The 27,935-nt window shown below is 46.1% G+C and overlaps 1 protein-coding gene across 1 annotated transcript in view; it reads right to left on the reverse strand.

Moving 5' to 3' along the window:
• JCAD (junctional cadherin 5 associated) overlaps positions 1 to 27,676 on the reverse strand; it is a 64,829-nt gene extending 37,153 nt beyond the window's left edge. The window contains exon 1 of the mRNA XM_051612607.1: positions 27,657 to 27,676. The gene's annotated coding sequence lies outside the window, so the exon portion shown is untranslated. The remainder of the gene's footprint in view (positions 1 to 27,656) is intronic.
• Between the last annotated feature and the right edge of the window lie 259 nt (positions 27,677 to 27,935).

Raw genomic sequence — 27,935 nt, forward strand, 5'->3', positions numbered from 1 at the left:
TCAGTGTACTAATGGAGCATATTTTTCTTTAATGTAAGGACTCAGCTGTCATCTCTGTTAGTTGTACCTCAGAGTCCTAATGTATGACACATTAATGTGTGCTGGAGGGAGGAAAAAATGGGGAAAAAAAGCTAAAAAATAAAAGAATAGTGAACACAGAGTAAGTGTACACACATACTGTGTATGTGAAGACACCTGAACATTGTGAAGACTGCTGAAGAGGCTGAGGTGTGGCACACAAATTATCCTTCAGTATTTAGCTGTTTTACATTTGGGAAAATTAGGTAGTGCTCCCCAAACTTTTGAAGTTTGCTTTGCACTTTTTGAAGTGTAAAGTATTGTTAAAGTAATCCTTACAGCTTTTCATTCAAGGACTTGGCTCAGAGTACTCAGCAAATATTAATGAGTTTCTCATCATAACACCCAAGAGAGATGGGAAGTTATCACAGTAATTACCCCCTTTGCCCAGCTAAGGAACAGAACAGTTAGGCCTCATTTTTCAGGAGAGTTTCCTGACCAAAATATTTGTACAGTTGTTCAGCTCAAAAACTCTTGAGAAGGGTTAGGAGCTCCAGCTGGCCTCCCAGCAAGGTGTGGAGACTGGGGATGGAGAGAGTCATCCCCAAAGCTGGAGGAAGATGAAAAGGGAATAGTTACACAACAGCAAAGCATATTGGTGCTGGATCTGTCCTATTTTTCCAAGTTGGAAATTTGGATGTTTACTACTCTAGAGAAGGCATAGAAAGAGCTATGGATCCCATTAACATCACTATGTGGACAAGTGTTGGTGGAAAACACACTTCAAATAAGGTACAAGCAAAGCAGACCCTGGTCAGATCTCATGTATTACCACAAGATATTGGTGATCTCTAGGGAAAGACTTTACCACTACTTGTGGGTGCTCAGCAGCTCCCAGCCAACACTCAGCAGCCCATCGGGGTGTGCCTGGTATCATGTGTAGGTCTAGCCAAGCAATAGGATCCTCTCTGTTGTTTCACTGAATTTCTAGCCACCTTAGCACCATCCAACTATGACTCCAGATTTATTGTGGTGAGAGCAGTTGCTGACCTGTTGAAGTTACAGTGCAGGATGAGAGCAAACTCAGGTTGGCCACAGACATTAGCTAAAAACTCATTGCCTTTTTCATGAAACTAACTGTAAAACTATTTTGAAAAAAAAAAACAAAACCCACAAAAAACCACAACAAAACAAAAAGCAAAAAAACAACCAAATAACTTCATCTTCAAAACATCTGCATACATATTTTAGCAATATAGATAATTTAACTGGCAAGCACATAGTGTGTGCTGAACTGCTCTTTATCTGAAATAATAGAATCTGAAATAGTAGGGCACCTGGGGGAGGAGATACATGAGGGGCTGGGTGATAAAGGTATATGAAGTGAAACAGAAACAGGAGAGGTAGTTTGTAACTGTCCCCTGCCTTTCCTGAACATATATGTACAAAATATTAGCTGGAAAATGGCAAATACAGTGCTAACAAAAAGATTCTTATTTATTTCCACCGATAAAGTTAGGCTGTGACAATCACTTCTGTAAGATACAACTGAAGCCCTGAGATTTATAAAGAACAAACAAAAATACGTACCAATGGCAAAAGAACCTAAAGTTACAGTGATAAATATTAAGAAACAGAGTCTGGAGGGGTTTCACGCTTCAAAGCTTTGGCGAGACTGTAATTATTGGGAAAATACTCCGGAGCAGGTTGCCGCCTCACCCCAGCCCTAGTCACTGCCACTGAGAGGCACTGAGGTGCCCAGGGACCTGGGCATGGCCATGCAGGGGCATGTGGTGGGACAGAGAGTTGGACTGGCAGCTCTGGGCTGTGGGCCAGCTATTGGCATGGTAGTCCTCTAGCTTACCTTTGGAAGGCAAGAGATAAACACAGCTTCAAAACTGAAGCATCCTTCCAGCAGCAGCTGCTGCGCCCCAAGGAGCCTGGCTCTGGGAGCCTCTGCAGGGAGCCCTTCCCTGGGGAGCACAGGTTCATGCTGGGAAGGGGGACCATCGCTGAAGGGGTGCTGTTGAATACAATACCACAGCACACAATAAAAAAACTCTTTTTATACATGCCCTGTGGCCTAGTTCCTATTAGTTCCATAAGGACTTCAGTAAGAGCTATTTAAGTTTAACTTGCCAATTTTGGCTTTTAGCTGTGGTAACTGATTTTTAAATCTTATGTTTCAAAAGGCAGCACTGTCCTTTCTGAAATACTGCTGTGGATCCCTCCTGTGGATCCACATGAACCGTGTTTATGAGATCAAGGGGAGAAAACTATCTATAGTTAGCTGGTTTGTGTTTTTTTGTAAGAAAAGTTGAGCACAGTAGCAAGGGTAGAGGGTGAAGAAAGGCTTGTCTGTAATGGGATTACTCAAAAAGTTCAACAAAAGTTTGCAAGACCCCTTCATGCCAGTGCATTCCCACAAAAAGCCTCACCCAAAAACATAAAATTGCAGTCCTTCTCTGTTGAATAGAAAAAAATGTGAGAATGGCTTGTAATTTTTCAGCCAGAAAAGCTATGTTTATCTCCTAAAGAACAGCCCCCTGAAGATGTGACTGTCATCCTGGGTTAAAGAGCAGGTAGAAAGCCCATAAAGGGATGAGCCTTCAGCAGCTCAACACCCAGCACCAGGCATCTGTTTCCATGGGCGGGGGGGACACTCCTGTTATCTAGCTGATATATACCAGAGTGTCATGGCTTTCCATATCCAAACACATCTTGACACTGGAGATTACACAGATCCCAGAGCTCTGGAGTGAGGCCAGGGATGTGCAGCCTCCCCGGAGCAGCTCAGCACCACAGGAGCAGGCGGAGGCAGCATGGAGAGTTGTTATCAGAGAGCAATGACATGTCACGGCCGTCTCGAATGGGCCAGGGGGTCAAAGGGTTATGGCTCAAGTCCATTCTTCATAGAAAAATCTTTTCCAAATGCCTGACTTAAAGCTATGAAATCATGAAGAGAGTGTGCTGTTATCTGTGGGGGTAGTACAGACCCATCTCTGCTTCAAGTGGGAATCTGAAAAAAGTATAGCTGTGCAGAGCATCCTTGTTGCAGAGTCATCCTCACCAAGCTGCTTTCCCTCCCCCTCACACCCGCTCATGGACAGGGTTAGATGAAAAAGTGGGGATGTATCTTTAGACCAACAGAAATAAACTTGCCTTGAGCAAGTATATTTTACTCTTGAAGTTAACTCTTTATTTGGCCTCATATTATTTTACAGCAGGGGATAAACTTCTGCAGATACTGCTGTCATCCCCATTTCTTACCTGCTCTCCATTGGAATTGCTTTTGGAAGGACTACAGAAGAGATACTTTTTTGGCAAAGTCCTTTTTCCAATATTTTTTCTGAGCAGCATATTGAAATGTTTTGCTAGATAACCTTTTAAGTTACAGCAACTGTGCAAAGGATTGCAGCACCAACAGAATGTTAGCCTGCACCAGAAAGGTTTGCAGGTCTGTAAGGACTGTATTTGGGTTTGAAAGTCATAGTAATCATCTTGTAGAAGTTGATAATGATATTGAAAAGAAATCTTGCTTGGAAGGAAGGGAGATCCAAGCTTTCATACCAAAATGCTTTTCTTGTCAAGCTGAATTCTTCCATTTTTATCCTTCTATCCAGGACCAGAGGGAAAATGGAATGAAGCACCAAAATAACAGAAGATTTTTATTAGGCAAAGCCTCATTCAGATTAGTCAGAAGATGTCTGTGTGCATTTTAGGGGGTTATTTCGGTCTGAGGCTACCTCCTGTACAATTCAAACAGCCTTCAGATTCACTAGAGGGCTTTCAAACTCAGCGGTGGAAATTACTCCTCAAGTTAAACTGTATTTTCTGTGCTTTGAATACGAAACAGCCACCAGGGAAGCCTTTATTTATCACATCCTTTCTGTCACTGCCTCAAGCTTCACCCCTGATATTTGGGCATATTGCAGTGCTGTGGTGCCAAAGCATCCCACTGCCTCTCATCGGGAGGCAGGCTTTTTAAGATGGGGGTGCTGTGGGACATTAATACCACACACTCTTTAATCACATCACCACCTTGCCCAAATCCAGTAATTCCCACAGGAAAGTCCCTGCTCTGGGGGTCCCACATACCCCTGTCCAGTTGAGGGGAGTGACCTCACAAGACCTTCTTTACTCTCACAAGTGTTACAAAGACCTGAACTGAATCCTTAGTTCAAACTGTTTTGGAGAGCTTTTTTTGTCCTCAGGAAGGGCCTGGGAGAAAAGCAGCCAGACAGCCTCCAAGCTGCTGTTTGAAAGCAGATTAAACCCTCCCCTGCATCTGCAACTTACAGTCAGCCAGACAACATCAGAGAAGCCAAGCTGCATCCACTCCAAGGAGAAAGTTAAAATAGAAATGAATCTTCTTACTTCAGCTCTGACTTTTGTTATGCCCTGCAGGCAGTGTGCACCTGCAACTGTGTGTCTGCCAAAGTAAGACTATGCTTTCCTGAAGTGAAAATGGCACACACAGCCTTACCTTTTGCTTCCTATAATTTCTAGAAGAGCCTCTGTTCCCCTTCTATTCAACATGTCCTTAATGGTCATGAGCAGCACCACAAACCATGTAGGTACTTGACACATCTCAGAAGGGAAGCTGAAGAGTGAGTTGCCAAGCTCAGTCCATAGTTCAGGTCTTTACAAGTGGCCAGTCCATATTTAAGGAAGAAAGTAAACAATCATTACAGAAACAAAGCCACTATTGTAAGATGCTGTCCTTCTGTACCAGCCAGGAGCCACCTTCCTCCCCAGCAGGGTCAGAGGCATGGATGGTGGGAGCTGCAAATCCATTTCAATACAAAATCAGTGGCACTAGCCTGACTAGTTTTCTGGAGTGCACTAGGCTGATGGTTTTGCGGTGAAGCCAGTGAGGAACGCTCTGCTGAGGGATGTTTCCTTGTAGAAGTGATGAAGGAAACAGCATGGGCCAATGACACCATAACCCAGTACAGCTGTTTCTGCAGTGATCATTTGTTCACATCCTAGTATGCGTTAAAAGAGCAGCTTGGAGCATTTCTGTTGCTGCTTATCCTCTGGCTGGGCCATTGTTAATGCAACACTCTCTCAATGAAGTGTTTGGGATGAGGTCCAAAAAAGCATTTTGGTGCCTAAATTCAAGACAGCAATTCACAGCTGCCTAAGGACGTAGGTTCCCCCTTTTGTATGCCCCTTCCCAGAACCTCTTTAAAAACCTGGACTTCTGTAATGGGGGTGACTCTAGGTGTGGCCATCTTAGCTGGGCTTGGCCACCAGAGCCTGCCTTCTGCCTCTCTGCCACCCAGCCCTGCAGATGAGGTGGCTGTATTTGGGGTTGCTCAGATGTCCTGGGGCTGTGCCCTGGGCTCTGAATTCAGCAACTGCAGCTGCTCTTGCTCAGACTGTAACCAGTGCTGCCCTTCCCTATTGGTATAGCCACCATGTGAGGGTAGTGCTGGCTGGCTCTTTGCAACCAGAATCATGATGAGCATGGCACAAGGGCGACTTCATGCTGACGAGGGAACGGGCTGCCCCTGACATGGCTTGGATATGTTTTCCCTCACATAGCATTCCCTTTCACCCACTTCCTAAGAGGGGTCAGGATAGAGGTGATTATCATACCTATAGAAGAAAACAGGTGTTCCCTCTTCCCCTGCCCTTGCTACTTAAGGCCTGGAAGGGGAGAGTGGAACCAGGCGGACTCTGGAAAATGCTGCACATGTGGAAGCTGGATGGGTCATGGGATGCCAGGCTCAATGCCACTTGTACCATGACCCATCATTAAGGTTGTACAAAAGAGCTTAAAGTCATTCCTAACAGGGCATAACATTCCTCCATTATCCAACTCTTCTACCTGGCAGAGTATGTCTGTCCATGTGCCTCTTTCCTCAAGACAGAGCTCAAAATAGTTACAGAAATACGGTTATCAACCTCCAGTGTTCACAGGGAGCAAGGGAGAGCATAGTTGTTCTTCTAATGCAGCTTACTCACCCTGCTTCTAAAGAAGCTGATTACCTCCCAGGAAGCTCTCTGGGTAGGTGACGAGCTGAGGCACGTGTGCTGGGAATTCATTTGTTGGGATAGCAGCACCCCTTCCTGCAGCCTCAGTGCATGTTTGGGCAATCTGACAGACATATTCCAACCACGTTCATGTGTCTTACCATGAGTTTGTTAAGCCTTGCCAGGTTTCTCCTCTCATCTGATAAAGCAGTTAGGGGGCCATGTACCAGACACACTTTTCAAATATATGTTTCAGGTAGGGCTCTACTTGCACAGGCTGTTTTTCTCATTAAGCCCTTCAGTTAATGCAGTTTATCTAAGTCCATGCTGGACTGTAAAAGGCTTAATCGATGTAACACATTCACTCCTGATGGTGTCAGGGAGCCACTATCCCAATCCAACAGATGAGCTGATCTGATAGGCAGTACACTTGGGATGACAAGCAAGGTTTACCATGTTAAACCAGATGCCATCAGCAGCATTCAGTCCTGCAAAAATGCTCTAGTGCTTCATAAAGCTGTTACTGAGACATGTAAAGAAAATGTGAGATCTGAGTTCTTCCTGCTCCAGCCTTCCGACACTGGCTCCTCTTCCTACAATCCGGAGGAGAGGCTGATGCAGAGGCACATTCCTGAAATTATTTCAGAGATCACATTTGGTGTCTTCTCTGCCTCTGTGTCCTCAGGAGGCAAACTGCAGAGCAGCAGAAGAGAGAAGATGAGGGTGACTGTGGAACGGAAAAGTAATTGTCTGTAGATCCGTCCATGTGTGTGTGTCTGGCTGGGCCCTATCCTCCAGCCATGCTGCGATCCGTATTTCAAAGACACCATCATTCCTTCTCAAATTACTGGTGCTGGCAGCACAGCAGAGCTGGCAAGTGAGCTTTCAGGAATGTCTTTGTCCTCACAATCCATAGGAAATAGGTCCAAAAAGTATATATTCTTGGAGAGCGAGACACACAGAATTTGCAAAGGTTGGGAGCAGCAAAGTACACTATTAATAAAACAACCACAGTGCTCTTCTTTTTTTATCTTTCTTGCTTTTTTTTTTTTTTTTCCTGATTGTGATAATTATAAGCAGAATTTTTCTTCTCTCTAAGTCAAAGTCACTTCTCTTCAAGTTCAGAACTGTCAAAAGCAGCTGAGCAAGGGGGCTTCATTCTATGGTCAACAGTAACGAATACAGCAAGTGCCATTAGTCTACTTTGGTAAGTTCAGTGGAAGAGGGAAGAGGAGAGCTTGTCTGAGGACCCACTCTCCCATCCACAGTGAACACTTGTAGCTCAGAGTGGCTTACCAAAGGTGTCTTGGCTTAGAGACAAAAATGGATTTTTCTGGATATGTACAAGCATATCCATGTCGATGGCTTTTTACCATCAAATAGTAAAAGCCGATATTACATCACTTGCCTTATGTGTTATTTTATTCATACTGGCTTATTTTAATGAGATACCTTAAACAGGGAGAAATAATAGACATATCCTCAAAATACCGGACAGCAGATACAAAAAAAGAAGTAGCTCATACGTGTCTTTTTTATCCTCAACCAAATGTAATGAAATGAAGCTGATGCCTTCTGGCAGTATGAGCCTGCTTGGCAGGGGAGATTTTGTTCTGATAGTCAATAAATTTTCCCTACACGTTTTCAAAAGGAAGTCTCAATAACTACCATTAAGAATCAAAGTCACTGCTCTCCAGAGAGCAAAGCACCCACCATTTCACCTCATTTGCAATTTAACAGGTTTATCATTTACACTATGGTGTCTCTTTTAAAGAAAATCCTGGTGGAATTAAGCAATATTAGATTTCAGGTGCAACAGGAAAATGTGCAGGGAAGCATATTTATGCTAGAGACAGACTTTTGTGCCTAGGTATGCTGCAGTGGATATTGCTGAAAAGAGCATATTTTCTGCAAAGTTCTGTTAGATCCCACTCAGCAGGAAGCAATTATCTGTAATACCAATTTCCCGCAGAATTTTGCAAATCCTTCCCTACAGGGATTTCACCTTTCATTGTTTCCCCTGCACAGGACAGAAAATCTAACTGCAGTGGTACAAAATCAGATCTGAGTAATATTTCTTCTTTCAGCCTCTGGCAGCTGAAGGGAATAATCTCATCTTTGAGGTGGAGGTGGGCAAACAGGGTAAAGGCTAGTGACCTGAGTCCCAAGATGACCTCAGGGGGTTCCTTCCCACAACACCAATTTAATGGTGTGATGCCAAAAAGGAGAGGAGTGAAAAGTGCCACAGTGGGGTCCCTGCTTTGGGGCACTCATCCCTTGGCAGCAGAAGGGGTCCAAATCCAGGCATGCTGGGACCCCAAAACATCCATAGGAAGGAGCACTGCCGTAGCTAGTGCCTGCTGGGAGGAGCCCCTGACACCACTTACTGTCACTCCATGTGTCCTCTGAAGGCCACAGCATCCCCATGGCAGAGCCCCCACCTGCCTTTAACCACCTTCTCTTCTTCCAGCAGTCCAGGTGCAGAGTTACAAGGATTACAGCCATGCCAACTGGGAGTCACATTTTCAGCATGTTTTCTGCATTTTTGGCCTTTGCCCTGTCAGCTCTTCCAAAGTGAGGAATCTCACCACGTGGTTCCTGGCAGCACGGGTACAGTCCTGCGTGCACAGGCAGTCCCTGAAACAACCCACGGCGCATGTGAGAATCTGCCTTCTTCCTCTATGCTAGAAAGAAACTCCTGGCTCACCATGGAGGTGCTCAGATCCCAAACTGGGCAGCACGTGCCCATGAAGGAGGATGTGTGTGATGCTCCAGGGAGGTGGGCATACAGCAGAGCAGGAACTTCTTTCTACAAGCTGTTTAGCTTATTCAGAGCTCCTGTATACCATGGTTTTCTTGCAGAATCCACCTTTTTCCACCTCTGTAGCATTTCAGGGAGGTGGTCGGAAACAAGGACTTTGGCTATATGGTTAGGGATGCAAGTAGGATGACCCTGGGAATACAAAAGAGTATGTTTTGGTGTCCCCAGTACCTGGCAGCCCAGCAGCAGTGGGATCTGGCCTTCTGGGTGACAGGTACAAATAACCAGCTAGATGTTTCAGCTGCATTTCCCACAAAAGCAGGTTTATGAGGTTGTGCTTTCTGTCCATCTCTCAGTTGCAGCATGTGGTTCTGCCAGCCACTGTGACCCAGCCCTGATGTGGGGAGACATTTTAAAGCCATGAAATTCCCACAGGCTTGGGACTTGCAAGGAGCTGGGTCTGTCCTCAGCACCAGCTGCCCTTCACCCAGGCCACCAGGTAGGGCAGTGGGAGCCGTAAGCCAGTGGCTGAGGCAGTGTCAAGGGCTGCACTCTGCAAAAAAAACAAGCTCACAGGCTCTACGAGCACCTCCATCACTGCTTGTCCTCTGCTGTCCCAGGCTGTTCATTAACAGATGACCAGACATTCAGGTAAGCCAGATCTGATTTTCCAGCTGAGGGAGCCCTCAGATCTTTTCCGTTTCCAACAATATTTCATCATGGAAAGCACATTGCCCTCTGAGGCCTGCTCTTCAATGCCAGCAGCAGAAAGCACCAAATGTGTCCAGCTGCCAGCTAAGGGAAACTCAGACCTTTGCTAAGCCCTGGCCACAAAATAGGTAGGAGAAGGAGGGCTGGAGAAGCCCCTAGACACAGCACCCGACTGGGGGCTGACCTGGGATGTCCCAGTGGTGCCTGTGGGTGACCTGGGACACAGCTCCTCTCCTGCACAGCTGGCACCAGGGGATGCTTATCCCTCTCCAAAATGCAGGCTGTGCCAGGGGGACATCAGTGGTGAGGTCCTGCTGCCACTCAGGTGAACCAGTTTGGCAAAGCACATTGGAGAGGTAAGAGGAACCTGGACAGCTATGGAGGGTTCAGGGGTAAAAGAGAGGTGCAACAAGGGGAGAAAAACAGATAAAATAACTCTCTTTGATACTTTTTTAGTTGTTAGGTACCTGGTACTGGAGATGGGCAAATAAAATTCAAATTTCTCAAGGTATTTTCTTCTTCAAAAATTTGGAACTTAAGTTACAGGTGTTGTTTTATAAAACTACTGGAAAAAAACCCCAACTTGTTCAAAAGCAACATTTTCCTGCAACAAGTGACTTAGAAAAACAGTGACTAAACCCCTTTCAAAGCCACAAAAGTCCAAGTAGCTCAGCCCCCACTGCAAGTGACAAGCACTGAGTGGGCTTCGTGGAGCTGAGTCTGCCTGGGAGAGGGGGAGAAGCTGGTGAGCCTCCCCCGGATGCCGCTTTCCAAGCAAAGATGCTCCAACTTGCCCTTGCCCTCACCCTGCCAAAGTCTGGGAAGAGGTTTGCAGCACAAAGTCTCAGCACCTTTAGAGGTGCCTCAGTGTCTAGTTCTTTTTTTTAAGATAGACATTTTTTATTCCATTGCAGCATAGCCATGATGTCCCATGGCATGCCACAACATTTGCAAAAATCAACAACAGTCCAAGAGCAAACAGTGACTTGGTTGGCTAGGAGGGCTCTTGGTTATTTCCAAGTGCAATGGGAGAAGCAGAGATCCTGGCCTTCCTCCGCAACACACCCTTGAGGAGGATGTAATTACTGAATTGGGTTTTGCAGTCTTTCTGCTGGGCACGCTCCGACTGACAGTCTAGGCCAACTCACACTTTTCTCCTTCATAATAGTGGAAGCTCATCTGGCTGCAGTGCCAATAAAAATAAATCATCTGGTTGCCTTATGCTCTGTGCAGACAAAAACAGAGTCATCAGTGGTCTGTGTACTTCTATGCTAACTTTACGCCCACAGCATTCTTTTTTAATAGCAAATTGCAGGATTTTGAAGAGGCTACTATGTAACTGCAGACTCAGTACACATGGTGAGGTTACAATACATTCATTGTTCAGTTTAAAGAATGGTTTTTCAAACGAGGCTTGCATGTATGAGTGTAATGTTCTCATTGACTAGGGCAATGCACAATAGACCACCCACAATTTGGGATAGTGCTATGAGTTTGTCCCTCTATAGGCAAGCATAATTTCATTTTCCATCCCCATTCTGTCAATATATCTTCAGCCTGGCCTTAATCATTCCTTCTAGATGAGCTGGAAGCATAGCTGGATCACACAATTTTTCAAGATGGCCTTGTATGCAGTTAAAAGATGATTTCAAGTTGAGAGTTCTCAAAGCCTGGACTCTTGAGATCTCTACCACTGACCCAAAATCCAACTTCAGCATTTTCCACTCATTCAGTGGGAGTAAACCAGGTTTATTATTCTTAAGTCAGAGATTTACATCACTTTAAAGCAGTAATAAGTGAACATATCTCACCTGTCAAGAGGGAACCATGTAGCAGGTTAATTTTTTTTACCATATACTGTGAGTCTCAGCAGCAGTTTTGTCATCATCCCTATTACCTACTTTCATAAAAAAGCAAGTGTGCAAGAAGCCAAATACAATGCAGTTCGTGGAGGAATCACTCCCATTCAGGTCGCATTGAGACAAAATTATAACTGGAAGTCACCGAGGGCACAACCCCTGGTTGTATTTCCATCTGGAACATATGTCCTTCCTCCTTCCCCCAGCACTTGTAGGGGAGATGCTTGGACAGGTTATTATTTATGTTGGTGCAAACTGGTGGTACCAGGCATGTCTCTGCAGCAGTGAAGCAAAGCATTAGCGCCAGCATCGCTGGGCAGCATATGTATGTGATGAGATAATAGACATCTGGCACTGAGCAGCTACTGGGGCTCTGTAAATCCCTTGTCTTGTAGTTTTGTGCAGAAAAGCTACCTCCAGCACAGTATATGATTGCATAAGCTGGAGTAATAAATTAAAGATCATGTGGTCCTTACAAAGCACTGAGCTGTGTACCACTGCTTTCAGTTTCCCAGTTTAGCACTTGTGCCCAGATGCTCCCAAGGATGTTGATGCCTGAAGAGGGACCTGGGGAGCTCTCAGGTGTCTGCAAGCTTGCTTATAAATCCCTAAGGGTTGTTTTGCCTCCTCCCATTCCAGAATTTTCATTGGGCCAAGCAGTTCAACATGTGCCCTTGAGCTGGATGTCTTCCACCTGAGACCTTACATATGACACACACTGACTGGCCAAGTCTTCAGCTTGAGCACTCACAATCACAGCCTGGGCAGCCCCACATCATCTCCCCATCCTGCATCACTGCTGGCAACTCACTGTCCATGATGTGGCATTTGCTCACTGGTTTTTGGGCCCAAAAATACATAAATGCCACATGTCCCACTTCTGGGACTTCAGATCCCTGCTCCAGGTGCAGGTTGTGCATTGCATCCAAATGCAATTGGAGATATGCACCCTAAAAACCAGTGGGTTTAGCTCAAGATTAACATATCTTACTCCAAATCAGGAGATTACAAATGCCATTAACATTCCCCACTGCTGAGAAGCACAAGAATAAATAACACTTTTTAGAGTGCTGTGACTGTGGTGAACCCGCTGCAGAACATACAGCACGTTCAATACTGTGATGGGGCATTGCCAGCACAAAATCTCTCAGGATGGGTGTGGGACCAAATTCCACTCTCTCTTGCACTGACCCACAGCTAAACTCACTTCAGTTTGCATCCCTGTGGCTTTATGTGGTAAACTGGTGGTATATTTGATCCAAGAATAGGAACAAAGTATATGATTCCAGTGCATGATATTGTGCAAATATCTATTTGAGTAGCCAGGTCTGAGTAAAAAAAAAAAAATCAAATAGAGGGATGTGTAAATCTTTTTATGCCTATAAAAGGATCACTTCAAAACCACAAGATTTCGTATAGGAACCTTTTTCCTTACATAGTAGAAACAGTCACCGGGTGCATTCCATCAGTGTAAATAATGGGGGTTAGAAGGGAGCTGCCACGTCCAACAGCAGTTTCCTCTCCTTCCATCTCTCCCTTTCCTCCTCCCATCACATGTGTATCTTGTCTTTGCCCCAGAAACTGTGCTTGTAGGAAGCGTGAAAAGAGTATCAGTGAGATATATATGTGTACACATAGATATAATCAAAGTCATATATATACACATATATCTATATATGTGCCATGCAGTTAAAGAGGAAGTGCATGGTAAGATTTTTCTGCATACTTCAGCATACACCTTTGTGTTCCATTTTCTCACCAAGATAGACAATACTTGGCAGTGGATTTTGCTGTGTGGCTGAAACCCCAGCACAGGCTCCTGCTGCAGACTCACACCTGCAGCCTCCTCTTGCCTCCACTGGCCAGGAGGCAGGGGAATAAAACATAAAGCTCTTCAGCAGTGCCTGTATGAGGGCAGTGGGCCAAATCCTGCGATGCAAAACCCTGCTGACATCATGGGAATTAGATGGGTTGCTAATCAGGACAACAGGATTTGTGTCAATCTTTTACTTAGGATGCAATGCCAAGTGTCCCAGTGGTGAGACTGGGGTGGCTGGGGCTGGAAAGAGACTGGGTCTACCTGGGGCAAGCAGCCATGAGGGGTGGCACTGGGCTTTGGGGTGCCCTGCATGTGCTCTGGGGTGCCCTGTGTGTGCTGCCGTGGGGAGGAGCAGCAACATGGGACTGGCTGTCCTAGGGCATAGGACCTCAGTGCCTGTTGGGGCAAGGGTCTTGTTGCTGCCCTTCCCAGGCCAGCAGAGGACAGGAGCAGGAGAAGCTTTCTATGATTGTGCAGCTCACTAGCCCCTTTGCAGTACATTTGTCCGAGGGTGGGATGGGGAAAGCAGTCAAAAGGTTTCCATCTTCATACTGAAGACAATCTGAGTCAAGACTAAAACCTTTTTGGGGGGCTGTTTAGAAACCAGAGTGATGTTTTTAGTAGTTTATAGGAGGAGTCTCATGTGTTCAGATTAGTATGATGAAGACATCATGCAGAGGGGTCCCTGGGGACTCAGGCTGGCTCCAGTCCATCCCTCCCATGCCTAGGTCAGTCCTTACAGATGCCTGGATAACCTGTTCTTAAAAACCTCTAATAACAGAACCTCCACAGTCTCCTGAGACAAAGTATTTCAGCATTTTATTACTCTTACTATAGGAACATTTCTTAAATCTCTTTAATCTTTCTTAACTCCTGTCCAGTCAGACCCAGTACAAACCCTCACTGAAATTTTAGCATGTGGCTGTTATCTGCAGCAGGGACAGAGAATAGTTATTTTACTTTCTTTTAGTCAGCTCCTCATGTGCCTGAAAGCCATTATTTCTCCCTTCAGACATCTGTTATTTAATCAAATCCATTTTCTCTATCCTTTCTGCACATATCTGCATACTCCTTTCTTGAGGATTAGCATCCCCATCCTTAAAAATATCTAGGTGAAGTTTCACACTAATAGGAGGAGCTGAAGAGAGGGAATGGAGTTGTCTTGCATGCTGTATTTCTATGTACGTACTCCACAGCGGACTTGGGGGTTGGGTTTTTATTGTAATAGTATGACATTTTAGGCACTCAGTCAGCCTGTGACCCAACACAACCCTCGGGTCCTTGGAGCAGAGCAGCAGTGGAGGCAGGCAGCCCCAGCCTGGCTCAGGAACATTGGGGTGAGGAGTGGATTCCTCCCTCCTAAACTGCATCTTAGGGCATTTTAATTCCTATCTCCAGTATGTCATTCCTGCAACCTGCAGCCAGTGCAACACCTACAACCTATAGCTGCAAGAAGCACATTGCTCTGTTTTTCCACTGCCCGAGCATCTATGAAATTGTTGGTGGTTTCTGGGATGACAAGAAACCCCCAGGGTCCATTCAAGGCACTCTCCTAATCAACAGGGAAGTACTGGCACTTTCCACATACAACTTCACAACGACTTCACGCTTCCCTCAACAGTTGAGCCCCAAACCCATTTCTGCCACTTGCTCATGGAAGGATGGCACTGTCAGGGTTGGTAGGAAACAGGAGGAAGGGGTACTGGGGTGAGAGCGCACCCGCTTACACTGCAGGCAAAGCCTGGGGTGGCACAGCAGCTAGCACCCCCAGGGTGGGGGCCTTGGGAGCTGCAGGCTGAGCTTCATCACCCCAAGCAGAGAAAGGGGGAAAAAGCCACATGAAGCATGGGCCCTGCTGTGAGAAAGCTTCATAGATCCCAATCTTGGGTCCCACAGGGCCAGGCACGGGTTGGCACAGACAGGGCTTCAAACTGGAGAGGAGCTCTGCTGTGGGACAGCAAAATGTGTGGGAAGCCCAGGTTAGGAGCATGGTGCCTCCTCTTCTGTGCATGCAACTCAGTCCTGCTGCTGTAACAAATAATTAGCAACCTCACAGTAGTAAGAGCTGTGCATATGGCTGCCCACCCCCAGAACGGCAGTTTCTGCTTCATGGATCCTTGCACATTTTGCCAAGTACTACCCCCTGCAGAGGGCTCAGGCCTTGTGCTGCACATGCATAAGTTTCAAGTAAAGTCATTAGTGCAATTAGAAAAAGATAAAAAGTAGCTCTGATGCAATTGCTCAGTCTCCTTTTCAAGGAGCAACACATCATACAGCTGGAGACACGCTGCTGGAGAAAGCCCACTCTATGTCCTGGTCTAGCAAACACCTCCTGAACATTTTTTAATGTGACCTGGCAGCACACAAGGGTAACTGGCATGTTCTTTTCTCAGTACTTCATCCCAAAGTGTGTATTTCAGGGGCTTAAAAGAACACTCAGTCAATTAAATGTGATAAACGAGGCCATTTGTCACCAGCATTTTAGTTTTCCTTTTAAAGTATAAAACGAGATAATGAGCAGGGCTTGAAGAAATCCTCTGTGGTGTTGGGAGCCAAGGGCACATGATACACAGAACGGATTTTCTGCCTCTCCCATCATGAGAATGCAATCTGACAATACTCCCCCACATGACACAGAAATCAGAGACAACGTTAAGAAGGGGAAAAATTCACTAATGGGTGAAAAACCTGTGACATGTTGCAATAAAGATAAGGAAAGAAATGCACTTAGATAAGGACGAATCTACCCCAAATGCAGACTTCCTGTTTTAGGTGCTGGTCAATAGGAACACTAACACAGAGACAGCTGCATGGTACCTTTAGCCTACAGAAAAGCCTCAGATAGCATAGTTACCAACACATCACCTGCTCAGAAAGAAGCTAGCAGGGTATGCATACCTGGGCAAGCAGTGGTTAATGGAAAAAGATGGATTGGCCCTTCCCTCAGCACAGCAGAGGGACTGTGATGGATGATGTGAGGTGAGGGGTCCTGTACAGTGTGGGAGTCCCAGGGCTTTGGGGCTCCAGGTGGTGGGAGGATATTCCTCCTGTGATGTCCGCAGGTACATAGAGCACATCAGGCAATGCAGTATGGGTCCATAGGAATGGTGGCCCTTAGGTGGTGTCCAAATCAGTGTCCATGGCTGAAGGTTAGAGCTGGATCTAGATCCAGAGCTGCTCCCTTTTAACAATTAGCACCATTCTTTCTGGCATGTTCCCTGAGTGTGTTTCCCTCTGTGTGCTGTCCTCTTCTATCATGTGTGCCTAGGAATTAGAAAACATTTACTCTGATGTGTGAAACCTCTGCACCTGTGGAATGCAAACACATTGACTGTACTGCCAGCATTTCACATTGGCATGTACAGCACTAGGGCAGTGTTACTTCAGCACCCTTTTCCCATTTACCCTCTGCATCTACTCACTTGTGCTGCCACAATAAGAAATTACTCGTTTTTCAAACTTCTTTTCTCAATCAATCATCAGTTTATACTGAATACATTGAGGCAGGAGTGCCAGTAGTTACAGCTGTGCACAAACATAAACAGATATCTAAGGAGATGAGAACCACTGACAGTTTGTCTCTACAACCTATGTTTTATTTATGCCTGTTCTGTGCTGTCTTGGCAGGATTTGATTTAGTCCTGGGATGAAAATCCTCTCTTCTTGCAGACATGGACAGCCTCACACATGACTCTGACATTAAATAATACACACAGTGCACAGAAACATATTTTAAGAAAACTGCCCAAATACACCAGCAACAGGAGGTATTGAAGTAACTCAAAAGACAAAGAATTAAAGCCTTATTAAAAGAATTGCATGAAAGGAGGTCCCAGCCAGGTACCAAAGGAGTAAATGCCAAACACATAGTTGAGCCAGTGACTCCGCATCAGGTAGCCTCAGTTCAATGAGATTTTAGGTGATAATGACCTTTGTTCATGACCTTTGAGGGGGCTCTGGGTGGAGGAGTGCCCTCCTCAGCACCCTGGTGACCCAACAGCAGCATCCTGCAGCAAGCTACAACTGCTTGAAGGTTTCCAACACTCGTGGTGGCCACCACATTAGTGAGGTTGGAGCTCAAAGGGATTTTTCAGAAGAGGTTTCAAACAACAGGACCAGACCCTGTGCTGTATAAAACTAGTCATACAAGTGGTCTGTCTGTCCCTGCCTCCCCTGAAACCAGGCTCAGCCCCAGCCTGCAGGTTGCCCTGGCCATGGCTTGCTGAAAGGGTGGGATAATCCTGCTGAAGCCCTTGGTGGGCTGCCCATTTCCTCTCCTTCCAACTCGCTTGCTTCCAAAACAAATTCCTTTTGCAAAGGCTCAGGCCCTTTTAACTCCACATTCCTGCCTGTAACAGGATCCCTTTTGAAAAGGAGGTGAACTGGTGCAACTCGGTGAACTCAAAAGAAAAAAGATCCCAAATAGTTGTTGGAAACAATTGCAAAGAGGTACCTCAGAAACAACATCCGAAACCAAACAGAGGGCTGGATGTTTTAGGAGCAGTTAGCTGTGAAATGCTGTGTTGTCAAAAACACAGTGACTTACCATGGGCAGGCAGCAACCCTGGTGGGAGCCAAGGCCAACTCCTTTCCCTCCCTCACACACAAAGCCTGTGGGACCTGCTCTATAAGGTGGGTGTGTAAAGGTGCTACCACCACCCATTCCACCGACAGTGAGACAGACCCACCACTGAGGTCTCTAGCTATGGCCCAAGGGGTGAATGCTCCATCATTTCTGAAGCAAAGGTTTCCTGGCATCCACCTCATTTGTCTGGGTTCAGTGAGGAGGATGTGGAGAATGAGGGGGAGTCTGTGACTCCCAGAAGTTCACATTTACAGCTTCAGGAAGATAGTTTATTTGCAAACACTTTCCATGGTTTTCTTCCTCCTGTTATCCCTACAGAAAGTTGAGCATCTTTAAACAGCATTAGCCTCCCTGAGGGAGGCTTGTTTCCAGATCCCTTCTCAACCCAATTTGGAGCAGGGACATCAAAAGCAAGCCAGATCTGGTCCCCTGTTAACTTGGATCCATTTGGAGCTGGTCTGGGCAGTTGGAGCTTGCCATGGTGTACAGAGCCTTTCGAAATATTTACTTATCTGACTGACAAGAGAGTTATTTAATAAGTTATGATGTCTGAAGTTTTGTGTAAACAATTTACAGTGCCATGATTGATTCTGGGCCCTGTTTGGAGAGAGGCAAGACTGATTGTATATACTGGGCTTCGGTCTGGAGAGTTCAGCTCCAGGACTGGACAGTATTGTACCTAATAAATAATAACAGTTACTCGTTTGGACTCAAGCTGTTTCAGTGCTTATAAAGCCACACAAACATGGCCAAATTAAGCCAATGCTTCTTTGAGCAGACCTTGGCCACTCAAACACCAAGGACCTCTGCAGGAGTGCCTGGTACAGTGGCCAGAGTGCCCAGCTGTGTTCTTGCCCTATGCCTATGCTGTCCACAGCCCTCCAGCACCTACCAGGCAGAAGCAAATGGCTGGTTTTGTGGATAGGACAGTCAGAGTGGATGTGGGGCATTGCACTTTAAGCCCCTTCTCCAGTTCTAGGAGGATGGAGGTTGGTAAGCAAATTTCACCATGCCCAGTAGACAGCTCCAGCCCCTGCAAGAGTACAGTGAAATGAAAGTTGCTTCTCCTGGCCCAGCTTCAGGTCATGTTACATGGATGGGTTTCTTCAGTTTTGCATTTTTCAGTGCTTTTCCTCAGGTCTCCAGGAGCTCCCAGGAGGAGATGAGATTTCTGCTGCAGTTCTTCGGGTCACACCACCAGTGTATTTTTTTCCATGTGAAGACCTTCCATTACAGATGTGCAGGATCATGAGAAAAGTCTGTTCCATGGTGGAGGGTATGTCCCCACCTCAAGTGAAGCGAAACAGAATTGTGATTGATGTGGCTCATGGGTCCAGGCAACCCAGCTGGTGGGCTATAGTTATTGCAGATAACCACGAGCCACCATGAGACACCATGGCAGTATAAGGGAGGGCATGAACTAATGTCAAACCAAGAGGAAGTCAGAGAGTTAAACTGGAAGCAAGTTATTTCTGTTCTGAACCATCAAAATGTTGGTTGTTGGGTTTTTTGTTCGTTTATTTGTTAGTTTGTTTTAGGTTGTTGGTTTTGTGGTTGTTTTTTTTCTGGAATAAGGGACCTGGGCATTTTCTGCAATTTTATTTGCTCACCTAATTGTGTACAAAGACAAGGGTATGACTCTCAGAAGGTCCCGTGAAATGGAAACGCTGGGCCCAGTGCAGCCACGTGCAATGCAGGAGCTATGCAAGAGCTACTGCTGGAAGACAGAAGCATGGAAGGAGGGGAAGAGCCCTTTCTTCTTAACAAGCTGCTGTTCAGATTGACTGGTACAGGCAAGAAATCAAAAAGAAAAAAACATATGTAAGAACTTCATTCTGGAAATACTCTTCCAGACACATTCACCGTCAAAGGTCTAAGCCAGATGCTGTGAATAAACAACGGGAGGAAATTAAAAGGAGGGAATTGACCCCAACACTGACACAAGATGGCTGGGTGGATGCAAGCTGGAGAAAGGCTCCACATACCCATGCAGAAAAAAATGTGCTCCCTCTGAACAGAGCAAAGTAATGAAGTATTGTTTGGGAATTACTGAACTGTGATACTGCATCCATGTTACTGATGATGGCCTTGTCTGATGGAGAGAAAAGAGCAAGGAGGTCTTTGCAGTTCGGACTGGAAAAAGGAAAAGGATGCTGAGACAGATTTTCCACATACTGCGTTCACCATGGGAGGAAAGTAATACTCGGTGCCCTCCTGATGTTCAAACCTGTTTCTGCAATCATCCTCAGCCACCAGAAAAGGCTAATTGATCCCCCAGGTTCACCAATAGCATTTGGTCTCAAAAAGATATATCTTTTTGTTTGGTCTGTTGAAATTTGCACTCAGAACAAGAAGAATCTTGAGCAAAATACAGCCTGCCTCTTCTTCCCAAGGGACCCTCCTGAGAGGCACTGCACTTAGCAGAGCAGGTGAAGGTTTCAGGGGGGACCTGAGGGACAACAGGTTGATGGCATCACTCTTGGTCTCCATGGAAATATGCCTTGATGTAATTAATGATAAAGAACTGGGACAAGAATAAAAATGATTCATAGAAGCTCTGATACTTCTCCCCTGTTTAACTAACGTGATTAAACCCACACAGAACCTAGAACAGGGAGATGAGCATCACTTACAGTTAAGGAACAGCATAATTAATTATCTCACACTTACTTTAGCTGGTGAGTAATCCAGCTTCTACCCAAACCCATATTAACTATGGAGATTTTGCCAATATCTGATTCATCAAGATGTTGGGAAAATGTGGAATTAGAAATACAGAAGAATGGCTGTAACACTTCGCCACTCATTCTTCAACACTGATAATTTAACTAGAGGTTCTGAAGTTATCATTTAAACACTATTGAAACACAATAATTTAAACACAATTTCAGCTTCACTCATCTGGCTGGTAAGAGCTGCAGAGGGTTGGCATCCCTGTGTTTCCAGCCTCAGCCATTTTCTGTGGAACAGACAGCTCCCAGAGCAGCTTTCCTGCATCTGAAAGGAGCCTATTCCTGTAAGCTTACACGGTTGTTGATTTTCTGGGATAGGAACAATATGACTGCAAAAACTCTGCCTTGCAACTCTAGGAGTTGCTGGCATGATTTGAGGACTGGGTCTCTAAGTCCTGTGGAGCAGGCTGTGGCTTTCTGAGCTGTGGGATCTGCTAGCCCAGCAGAAGGAGTTGCTGGCCCCCAGCACTGCAGCCAGGTGGGAAAGCAGTTCAAATAAATGGAAGAAAAAAGGTTGGGGTCTTTTATGAAAGGCAATCTTGTACAGCAATTTATAAAGAGCTCAAGGGAAGTTATTGTTTAAATAAATATTTAAGGGAGATTAATCTAAATTTAAACACAGAGAGCTGTAGCATGTGGAAAGCAGCAGCATTTGATTACATATATGCAAAGAATCGTTATGAACAAGGGCAGCGGAGGAAGGAAAAGCAATTTCATTTGATTCTGCTTCTCCAAGATCAGTTATTGACAACCTTGTTTCTGCCTTGTGCATAAGTGCAGCAGGGGTACAAACCCCGGCAAACCCAGCAGTGGCTGTGCTGTGCAAGAAAGCTGTTCTTCAAGCCCTGTTGGTGTTTTGTCCAAAGAGGTGGCTCGGAATAGAAGTAAGAGCCGGGTTTAGCTCCGCGGGGGATGCCCTGCCTGGTGGCTAGAGACCTGACAAGCAGCAGCAGGACTCTGTGCCCCAGGAGAGGGGGACAAAGGTGAGTTTGGCTGATCACTCATGGCCTATCACATGAGTTGGCTGGTCTTTGACAGACACAGAGTCACAGCCTTGATCCCCAAAAGGGCTGCACATTGCGACACGGGTTCACATCAAAACACTGCTTGGTTTGGTTGGGTCTCAGGGATGGCAACTCAGAGGAGAGTTTGTTGTGCTCTTTGGCTGCATTGCTGGAGTCACCTTGTGTAGTGAGCTGGGCACAGCCAGGGCTCAATGCCAAGCTCTGTCAGAGGTTTGATACAAGGAGGTGCTTTCTGCCCTGCAGGGAGGAAATGCCAAGGGCGTAACCAGTCAACCAGCAGTGACAGAAAAGAAGAGAACAAAAGATAAATTCACTGCTGAGGGACAGGACATCTCAATAAAAGGGGGGAAATGCTAAAAGGCAGTTAAACAAACCCTCAGTGAGCCTGAGGTTGTTAGGAACCCTTGTATGGCATAAGTCTCATACGCAGGTTTGGACTATGGGATTCACAAGGGTGTTATAAATTATTTAATAAAAAAGGATTTAGGGAATGCACGACACTTACCTCAGGGTGGTAAAACTGAATTTGTGCCTGGATAGGGTTCTCCCACTGGTCTTCTTCACCAGCGGAAAAGGCTGAAATGCTCACCTCCCTCACCCTGTGCTAGTCTCCTGCTGATGAAGATAAGGCCTTTGCCTTATCAGAAGTGAGTATTTCCTTTCTAATATAACTGTGTATTCATTCCCCTTCTGAATTTTAAGTCGCAAGCCAATAAAGCACCAAATAAATCACTTTTCCAAAGTGTCCCTGCAATTGGAGGATACTGTAGAGGTCATGCAGCCCAGGTGACACATATTTCATGGATACATCTGAAGACATGGCAGATTCTCTGTATGAAGTAGGACATTACTGATACAGAAGAAAACTGTTTGGATTATCAAGTTGGTTGCAACAGGAGTACTCACCAAGGGCTGTATCTTGGTAGGAGACAAAATTTGTGCACCCATTCATGAACAAACTTGTTGATGTTTCACCCTATCCCATGTCAGTGGACAGCAGAAGAACATGAAGACAAATTTGCATCTGGGGTGAAACTGCAGGAAGGTAGCAAGCTTTTTGCAGAGCTGGGATCAATCTGGTTCTCTCCAGAAGCCCAAGACCCTGGCATGGCTCAGGACAGAAGACCTGGCCCACACAATCTGTGGAGACATGAGGGTCTGCAGAGTAGGTCAAAGCAGATAATTTGGAAAAAAAGCATTAATTTCTGAGACAAAATAGTTCATGATTCAGGACTATTTGGAAACAAATGAGAAATAGGAACTACACAAAGGCCTCATTTTGTTCATTGAGGGACCATAGAATTAATTGAATGTACTTCAGTTTCCAGCAAAGGCACAGTGTTGTAATTGTTGAACTAGTAATGTCAAACTTACTAGTTTTATTCAGATCAAAACTGTAAGAACAGCATGACTGGATATAGGCAGTATCTAACTGGTAACAGAGGTGGGATGGGGCAGAGTGTGAGTCTCAAGTAGGTCAGCCAGTTCATCAAGCCATGAAGGTTTTGAGTTAGCATCGTGAGGTGACCTCACTCGTCCCCTGGGCTTTGTGCAGGAAAAGGAGCTGGCTGGACCAGCCAGGGTTGCAGATAAAGAGGCAGCCCCTCTTCCAAAGCTGTGCAAGAAACCTTAGGTACAGCCCTGACTGTTTCATTCCTGATGTTTCTCCCCAGTTGTAATAATCACATCGAAGTTGTAATAGCAGTGGCTTTCTGGATTTATTTCTTTTGTGACAACTTCCACAAGGACATCCCCGGTAAGCATCTCTTGTCCTTTGGCTGTCAGTCTCCACTCCATCCATCTGCTCTCATGCAGCATCAAAGTTTAGGGCACAGTTTGACACAGTGTTCAGATAAGCACTTTCTTGTTTTTTTCCATGGTGCTTGGGGCAGCTGCTCATAAGCCTCCATCACTCCTTTTCCTTTTCTGCTTCAGTTCTCCTGCAAACCTCTTCTTCAAACTCCTTCTTGTGACATCCTTGACAAAGGTGCGGCTGTTGGTTTGCAGCAAGCATTGCCTGCCATGCTGACCAACACCATTTCACACCTTCCTAGCACTCCTTCACCCTCTGTACCCATCTGTAGGCCAGTCTGGTCTCCTCCTCACATTGTCAGCTCCTGTGGAAGAATGGCTGTTCTTTTGGTCTTTATTTCTACACTGTCTCACACAGATAATTCTGGTGTGTGCATGGGGCTCCCAGAAGCTGATGAAGCTGGTAACATTTTTCTACCTGGCTTTGTGGATGGAAATCCATACAGGATGCTCCATATCCTGTAGCCTTAAAAGAAGTTGAGGAAATCACCTCTTCCTGACACTCCAGCAGGTGTGGAAACAAGCAGATTGCAGCTCCCTACCTTTCAATGCAGAAGTCACTTCAAGAGGCAAAATGGAAACCCTGACATTTCACCATCTGTCTGCAAATGCTGCATATGCATTGCATACAAAAATAGGCTGCAAGAATCCTGCTAAGACTGAAGAATGCATGAGGCAAGAGATGCCAGAATTAGGACTCCCTTGTGCTATGATACACTTGTTAATTAGATGATCACACAGTATTTTGCTAGAGGTCTCAGCTTTATCCCATGGTACAGGATGGCCTGTCTTTACTGGAGAAGATGCTATATAGCGGGTTGATTTTTTCCCTAGTGTTCAGTGCAATCCTAGGCTCCATTTGCTACCCAAGCGCTCCCCTGAATGAAAATGACTTGCTTTCCTAACACTGAGAAAATTCCAGTAGCACACATTCCTGTAATATCTGGCTGCTTCACAAGTGTCTCCCAGCTCTGGTACCTCTGTCAGGCTTGTGTTGCTGCTTTAGCCACTTGAACAAAATGGAAATGGAGGGAAGAGACAGGTTTGCAAGCAAGCAGCTCAATCGTGTTTGGCACCAGCTGGTCAGGGGCCTGGCTTGGTCACCCACCCTGGTTGTCCCCACCACTGTGGCCTTCCCTGCACCCATGCCTGTGTCCACCCTTGCAGGCTTCACAGGTCCCACAGCCCGTGCTCCAGTGTCATGAGCTGAGACCAAGGGGTGGCCAACAGACAGGGCTGGGGCTGTGCAAGTGTTCTGCATCAGGTGGCATTGGGCACGCTTGAGACAGCACTCATCTGCTCTCATCCCAGGAGCAGGTATTTAGTGCCAGGGTCTCATGGCATGTGCAGACAGGTGGGCACACCCCACAGCTACTGACCGCAGACTCGGGAAAGCCTCAGTGCAACCAGGCACAAAAGACTCTGCAGGGAGAGCAGGACTGAAGCCAGTTATGCAAGGCAGTGCTCTTCTTCCCAAGAAGGGACTGTAGATGGGGCAGCTCAGGTTTCACACTGGTTCTGGCATATCCAGACTCTCCCTGTGGTTCACACATTGACATGCATCTCCCTGCCACACTCTCAAGCCATCCAAGCCCTAGCTCCTCACTTGCACCATGTACTCCCTTCCCAGTCCCATACCATCCCAGTTTAACATCCCTGCAGTACCAGACCTTCCATTAGCCCAGTAACCCTAGGGTCCCTGGCTGCCTCCTGGTTGTGCAGGAATGGTGTCAAAGGAAGAGTGGTGTTCCCCACCCACTTCTCCACTGCTCAAGCCCTCTGCCCCGAGCAGCATTACAGGGAGGACCCAGCTTTCTCCTGCTCCTAGGGCTGGGGATGTCTCTTGGGCTACAGTGAGGGGATTTAAGTAGCTCAGTCCCTGCAGAGTGGCAGGGAGGCAGCAGGAGTTGCAAGAACTTGGTGGCAGTGGCTGGGTCCATAGGAGCACTGGGGTTGGCACTGGGAGCTGCTGGGATGCTGGGTTGAACTCACTTAGGGGTGAAGAAATCTCAACAAATTTTGACTACTCAGCCCTAGCACATCCCTAATAAGTTGCTATTTTTTCCTTTCAAAAGCTATTACAAAGTCAAATTGGAGAAGACTTACAAAGTAAAAAAAAAAACACAACACAGTCCTGACACAAAGCTGCCAAATTTCAGATGTCTACTCCAAAGCACAAAGGGATAAAAACTATCCAAGGAAAGGATCACCAGGTTCCCTCCTCCTGCTTCTTCCTTTCTTTTTTTTCCAGTTGGACAACAATGCCTTTTCCCTGTGCTCATTCTTGGAAAAGGTTGGACAGTTTTGGCTGAAGTGTTCCAGAAAAGAACTTAGCCTGAGGCAGACAATCAAGTTGGAAGAAGTCAGTCTAAACGGTTCAAGTCTGGCAAAGTTTTGAGCAACTGCAAATGTGGTCTTACAGCAGGGCATGTATGAGTAACCTTAATCATAGGAGCTGCACACAATCCCACCCTTGACGCATCTGAAGCTGATGATGACGTTCCATTCAGGTGCATCTTATCACCATTCAGATATGTCACGAGGAAGAAAGCTTTAACTCAGTCATCCCACTGAGCCTTCCCACACCCCTTCCTACTCAGACAGCTCTTCCCATCTAAAAACTGGTTGTACAAAAAACCCCACAGTTCTCTTGCCTCCAATATTTGCATTTGAGCTTCTGCTTCTTGGATAGAGGCAGCTGATATGAAAATGGGATTACTCTCTGAACTAACATATTCAAAATTAATAAAAGAAATAAAGCAACACACTCCTCTGGCAGGTTCCCATGCATATTTTCCATAAAAGTTCATTTTTCCACATGAACAAATTGTGAGTATGTGGGGGATTTGCACTGAATCTTGATACAGAGCTTAGAATTCTTGGCACTGGTGGGGACATTAAAATGACATCAGCTCCACTTTCTATATTGGAATTTTATAGTTGCTGCCTGGCCACATTGCTTTGTTCTGTGCGTGTTCTCTCTTCTCTGAGCTCCCTCTCCGCTGTGCATGAGCATCATGAAAAGCTGGGAGCTTGTATTCTTTATAGCCCAGCCTGCTCATCCCTGCCCTGGGCACTCAAGTGATAAAGCTGCATTTCTTCCTCCAGGACAAAGCAGCATTGTGGGATCAAGGAACGAGAGCACCTATGCCAGTCAAGAGGCTTCCCCATAGCGTGGCAGCCCTGTGCTGCCAAGCACCTGGTGTGCCAAGCGGGGTCCTCCTCTCTGGAGAAGTAGAGGAGTGGAGTGTGTGCAGCCAGGGTGACATGGTGTGGGCAGCGGGGAGCAGGGGGTCAGTCACTGCAGGCAGGACACTGGGAACCCCTCTGTCTTGCTCAGGGAAAGGAAGAGGGAGTGGAAAGAACTTGAAGAGAAAAAGGGAGCATCTCCAGGTGGAGACAAGGTTTTCTCCAGCTCTGGCAAGGTAGCACCTGGAACAACTTTGGTTCTGTGCTACCTGGACAGAGGGAGAGCACAGGTGCCCCTCAGTGCACACACTCTGGGGCAGGGAGGGGCAAGGAGTGGCAGCATTTTTTTTTAATTAAATAAAAATCCAAGTAACGGTGTTGTTGTATTACCCAGCAGCCTGAGCCACGGTGTTTGAACACCGTGAGGCAAGAGGGCTAACTAGGTCCTGGGGTTCCCCTCTGAATCACGGGACAGGGAGAAACGGGAGTGTCGGGGCAGGGAGAGTTAAGAGTTCCCCAGCACTGCGAGTACAGTTCCATAGGCGTTAGCACAGACATCACGCTTTTCCCCTGGATTTCAAATAAAAGAAGGTTTCAAGGAAAAGCTGATGCTTTCCTACATCCCCTGTGACTTGGAAAGCAGTAAGAGCAAATAAAAGCAGTTAAGGATCTGGCACGGCGTATCCAGGCGTTTCTGAGAGCACCCTCGGCTGTTGCTGGAAGAGCCGCTGGAGCAGCATTAGCATATACTCTGTAAACAGACTCGGTGCCATCCTCCAGCACAGTCCCAGCCTCCCGCACGGGGATTACAGCAGCTGGACAAACCCAGAAGGGACTATACCTGATAGCAAACAAAATGTCAGTTTTTCTTTCATCTGGCTTGATCACAAGTGAAGCCAGGTTTGTTATTTCCTACGTTGCTGACATGCTCAGCCTCTCTAAGGTGTGATTGAGAATCACTGCTGCATCCTTCTCTGTGCAAGAGTTTCATTTCATCATTTCACTGCTGTACGGGAACAGCCACAAGACTAATTAACGGTTAAAGATTGTGAAGCTATTTGCCAAACACATCTTTCTCTATAAGCAACAACATTTTTGCAATCACATTTATATGCTCCTTTACATGCACATGCAACCACACACAAAATGCACAAAATCTTTACCTTGCATGCCCAGAGGAGAGAGCCTGGTTTCTTCTCATGGATCAGAAGCAGAATGAACAACAAACCTGAGAAAGACCCTTGAACAGATTCATCTGCTGAGAGTTGTCTAAATCCCAAGCCTGCTCCCGCTAGCAGCTCTAAGTTTGTGCTCTGAATAGAGGCTGTGTTATTTTAACCACAGGATTTCTAGTCATGGGGGAGGAGAGATGGATTAGGTACGTTTGCAATCTAATGCTTCACGTTTACCTCGGCTGAAATGAACTACTTTAAGCCTGATGT

Source organism: Apus apus, chromosome 2 (genome assembly GCF_020740795.1).
Source record: "Apus apus isolate bApuApu2 chromosome 2, bApuApu2.pri.cur, whole genome shotgun sequence".
Classification (NCBI taxonomy): Eukaryota; Metazoa; Chordata; class Aves; order Apodiformes; family Apodidae; genus Apus; species Apus apus.